General features: G+C 42.0%; 1 non-coding gene across 1 annotated transcript; it reads right to left on the bottom strand.

The window, feature by feature from the left end:
- Positions 1 to 365: 365 nt before the first annotated feature.
- LOC141610035 (small nucleolar RNA R71) lies at positions 366 to 472 on the bottom strand. Its single transcript, XR_012527930.1, has one exon. It is a non-coding gene; the product is annotated as a small nucleolar RNA R71 (small nucleolar RNA).
- Between the last annotated feature and the right edge of the window lie 4787 nt (positions 473 to 5259).

The raw sequence follows: 5259 nt of genomic DNA on the forward strand, positions 1-5259 counted from the left end.
AATTCTCGTCACACTCTATACCCACTGAGGAGGATCTACCAAATGGTACTCCTACCCCACAACATCTCACCGGAAACTTTATTGCCAAGTCCGCCTTCATCCAACTAGTTGAGAGGAGCCAATTCGGGGGAATGCCTAGTGAGGACCCTCATTCTCATATGGAAACCTTTTGCGATTATTGTGAAGCTATCTCTCAAACGGGCGTGACTCAAGACCAAATAAGATGGGTCTTATTTCCTTTTTCGTTAATCGGCACCGCAAAGCAATGGTTGAAGGGCCTTGATAAGGCCACCCTTGGAATAGATTCTTGGAAGAAGCTAGCTCTAGCTTTCTACAAAAAATTCTACCCACCGGAAAAGACTAACATGCTAAGAGCTCAAATTACGGGTTTTAAGCAAAGGGATGAAGAATCTTTGTATGAAGCTTGGGAGCGGTTCAAAGGTATTTGTCGCTCATGTCCTCACCATGGACTTAGCGAATGGTTTTTAGTGCAACAATTTTGGAATGGTTTATATGAAGATTCAAGGAACATTCTCAATATGGGATCAAATGGAATGTTCACCGAAGTTGATGACAATCAAACATGGAACAAAATTGAGGAAATGGCGGTCCATAATTCACAATATAGTAGGCCTCGCAAGGCTACTAGAGGAGGAAAGTATGAAGTGGACACCGTGACTCAATTAGGTGCTCAACTTAGTGCTCACATTGACACAATCAACTTGAAGTTTGAACAAGCTATGGCTAGGCTTGAGGAAAAATCAAAAACATCAAAGCACCATGTCAATGCCATGACGGCATCCTCATCAATCCCAAGCGGGATATGTGAGAATTGTGGAACCTTGGGTCATGACTCAAGTGAATGTAGGGGAACAACCGAACAAGTTAATGCTTTCCAAGCTTACAAAAGTGGTACCCCTTATTCAAATTTTTACAATGAAAACACCAAGTTCCATCCAAATCTCTCATACAAAAGCCAAAACGTTCAAAACCCTCAAACAACATACACTCCACCACCCATGAGAAATCAAAATCAAAGACCCTTTTTCAATCAAAACCAAGGCTACCAAAATCAAAATCCATACAATCACCAAAATGACCAAGGTTTTGATGTCCAAAAAGCGGTCCTCCAAATGCAAAAGAATCAACAAGAATTTTTCACCCAAATGCAAAAGGATAGCCAAGCAAAAGACACCACCATCAACAACATTCTAGCTCACACCAAGATGTTGGAAACACAATTGACTCAACTAGCATCTTCAAGTTCACAAAGACAAAAGGGGCAATTACCACCTCAAGGTAATCCCCCTAGACATGAAACAGTTAGTGCCATTCACTTGAGAAGTGGTACAAGATATGAAGCACCGAAGGAGCAAGTTGAGGATGAAGTTGTGAAAGCTAGTGAGAATGAAGTTGTTGTGCAAGGTCCCAAAGAAGGGGAATCATCGAAAGAAGAAAGTTCAAAGAAAAATGAAGACAAAGCCAAAGAGAAGGAGCCCATTGTGGTTAGACTTCCTTTTCCAAGTCGTCAAGCCAAGCCCAAATTTGATGATCAACTTGGAAAGTTCATGGAAATTGTGAAGAACTTAGAAGTCTCAATTCCTTTCACGGAATTAATCAATCACGTTCCGGCCTATGCAAAGTACATGAAAGATATCCTCACAAAGAAGAAGTCGATCCGGAAACTTGAGACTATCGCTTTCACTAAGGTGAGTAGTGCGATACTTCAAGGGAGTTCACCTCCAAAGTTAAAGGATCCGGGAAGCTTCTCAATACCGTGTACCATTGGCGACACAACGATCAACAAAGCCTTATGTGATCTAGGGGCTAGTGTGAGTGTCATGCCATACTCGGTAAGTAAAAGGTTGGGAATGGGAGAGCTTAAGTGCACCAATATCACTCTTCAAATGGCCGATAGATCGACGAAGACACCATTAGGGATATGGGAAGATGTCCCCGTGCGAATTGGGAAGTTTTTCATCCCGGTAGACTTTGTCATTGTTGATATGGAGGAAGATTCCAACATTCCAATCATCTTAGGAAGACCTTTCCTACACACCGCGGGTGCGGTGATTGATGTGAAACATGGAGAGCTCACTCTAGAAGTGGGAGATGAAAGCATAACTTTTAATCTTGACAAGACCATGAGAGCTCCTCGTTTGCATGAGCCATGTTTCATGATTGATCATTATAGCCGGAAAGATGAAAGGAGGAAATCGGAACTCCAATGGAGGAAGAAAATTGAAGATGCTCCATTCAAAGAGCAAGTGAATTGTGACAAAGAGAGCTTGCAAAGCTCATCAAAATCAACCAAGGAAGAAGATGATGGCCTCATTGGCCAAGAGAAGAAATTGGGAGAGTTGTCTCCATCTAAGCAAGAGATTTTCAATGATCAACTCAATGAAGTTTGTGGTCTTTGGGACGACGAGTTTGAAGGGATTTTTAATCCCTACATTGGGCATGCCATCGATCATGATCAACAACAAGAGCCACGGTCTATTGAGGACCTCTACCACAACAATGAACAAGCTTTTGATTACTTCTTCAAGGTGTTGAGCAACATCAACAACACCTTGAACATGCCCCCTTGACATCTCATCAAGAATGAGAGTTTGGTGGAGTCCTCCCTAAACCACCACTTGTAAATATTTCTAACTCCCTAACTTGCTTTTCAATTTTTGTATTGCATTTTTGTCATTTTTGGATTTTATTTACTTTGATCAAAATAATTGTCATGAAAAGAGAGAAGTGAGGGAGGGATTAACAATTTTAATTGATGTGTAGTGCTTTACCTTAGTGTGGGGATGGCAATTGCCTAGGCTATTCATGCCTTAGTAGTGCCCCCACAATGAAGAACACAAGATTTGAAAGAAAGAAAGAAAGAATGATAAGGGAATGCGTTTGTGCACGGATGGAACTGAATCCGTGTACACAAGGACCAATCCGAGCGGATTCCCGACAATCCGCCCGTCTCGAAGAAGATCCGAGCGTCCTGCGAGAAAACGCCCGTCTTGGGCCGAGCCGAAATTGCAAAATTCTCGGACTCGTTGAAGAATCCGAGCGGATTTACGGAAAGACGCCCGTCTCCCAGAATCCGTCCGTCTTGTGAACAATCCGCCCGTCTTACAGCTGAAGAAAAACAAGGAAAAATATCTGGATAGAAATCCGTCCGTCCTGACAGAAATCCGCCCGTCCCATCTCGGAAGAATCCGAGCGGATTCCCCAGAATCCGCCCGTCTCTAGGCGAGATTTTTGAAATTTTGAAGCTGAAGAATCCGCACGGATTGCGCCCAATCCGCACGGATTGTCCCCGCGTTTTGAAAATGTCGAGCTCTTTAAATACCCATCCCACCTTCATTCATTCATTCATTCATAAACACTACCCATAACAACAAAACCCTCATCCTCTCCATCTCAAAAACAAAAACCCTCAACAAAACTCACCAAAATCAAATCAAACCATCCTTCAAACTACAAATCAATCACTCCATCTTCAATAACAATCAGAACCAAGCACAAAATCTTCACCTTTGAGTCGATTTTTGATTTCATAAAGGCAAAGCCTTTCACTTCCAAATCGATTTGGGCATTCTACAAATTGAAGATTTTTGACTCTTTACTTGGTTAGTTCATCAAATGGCAAGAACAAAGGGAGCAACAAAGGCACCAAAAGCAAAGGCTCTCTCTCAAAGGCAAAAAGCTCTACAAACAAAGAAAGCTTTGGCAATGGTGGTAGCAACACCAAGCTTGGAAGTGCAACAACAACAAATTTCTATGGGAGCATCACCTTCTACTCCGGTAATCGATCAACTCTTACATTATCCGGAGGTAACTTTCATCTCCGATACCCATAGAAATACATTTGTCAAGTTTGCTATGAAACAAATCCAATCCACCAAATTCATATGTCAAGATGCTTTAGAGAAGTTAGGTGTTCTTGAACAAACAAGAGTCTTTTTCAATGCCATGGGTTTGAAGAAATTGTTTGAAATGAAGGAAGTAACATACCCCTCCCTTGTCTTGGAATTCTTAAGTTCTTTAAAAGTGACAAAAGTTGAGAATAGGGAAAATATTGAGTTTCGTCTAGCTAACACTAGTAGACGCATTACCTTTCCGGAATTGGGTAAAATTTTGGGTCTTAGCGATGAACATAAATATTATAGGCAATATGGTAAGTATGACCCCGAGCCTCTTTGGGAGGCAATCTCCGGGAAGAGATTTGAAGATTTTCATGCTTGTCGTTCTCTTTTGGTCCATCATCCGGGCATAAGAGTATGGCACAAAGTTGTGGGAAATACCATAATTGCTAGGAAAGACACCAATCATTTCACGGGACTCGATTTTATTCTCCTTGAATCAACTTTGAATATTGGAAGAATTCACACCAAGCCTTACAATTTTGAGGCTATTAGTTGATAGATGGCTCCATGTAGATAGTGGGAAGAAGGGTCAAACCGTTATTGTTAATGGCGGCCTTGTCACGATCCTAGCCAAGCACTTTGATCCTAATTTCAATAAGGATAGCAAGTACAAGGCAAAGGAAGGTGGCCATCTTATTGATATGTCCACCATGATTAACAAGTCTAAGTGGGTTGCTCACAATCCCCTTGACACCAAATTTGGGTGGCTTACTAGTGAGGCTCGATCATTCACTTTACCCGCAAAGATTTGCCGTCTTAGTGTCCACCGGACCAACTATTTACTTCCCCTATCCAAGGAAGCTGAGTACATCATTCAACAACAAAAGGGTGATCATGAAACTCCCTCCTCTTCCATTGTTATACCACCTTACCCCTTTGAATATGAAGAGTTCAAACCGCAAGGAGTTGAAATTGGAAAAGACTATGTCACTCTTCTTATGCAAGCCATGCACAAGCAAGCTTATGAAGATCGGAAGAATGCTTATTTGGCTCAATATCCTCCCCTCTTACATCTAGCTAGGCAAGGACTCCTTGATCCATCTTGTCCTTTGCCTAGTTGGGCGGATAAAGAAGCCTTATTTCCGGGTGCATCTAGGGACGTGGTGGAAGACAATGAGGTTGTTGGAAATGGTGAAGAATTTGATGATAACATTGAGGAAGAAGCAAGTGGAGATGGTGAAGGAGATGGTGAAGATGATGATGAAGAAAGTGATGAAGAAAGTGCCAAGGAAAGTGGCAATGTGACCACTTCTCATGAGGGAAGTGGTGATGATGATAGCATGATGGAAGACTAGCCTTGGAGACTCCTACACTCCCATGGTATGTCTATATCTCTTTG

This window comes from Silene latifolia, chromosome 10, assembly GCF_048544455.1.
Source record: "Silene latifolia isolate original U9 population chromosome 10, ASM4854445v1, whole genome shotgun sequence".
Classification (NCBI taxonomy): Eukaryota; Viridiplantae; Streptophyta; class Magnoliopsida; order Caryophyllales; family Caryophyllaceae; genus Silene; species Silene latifolia.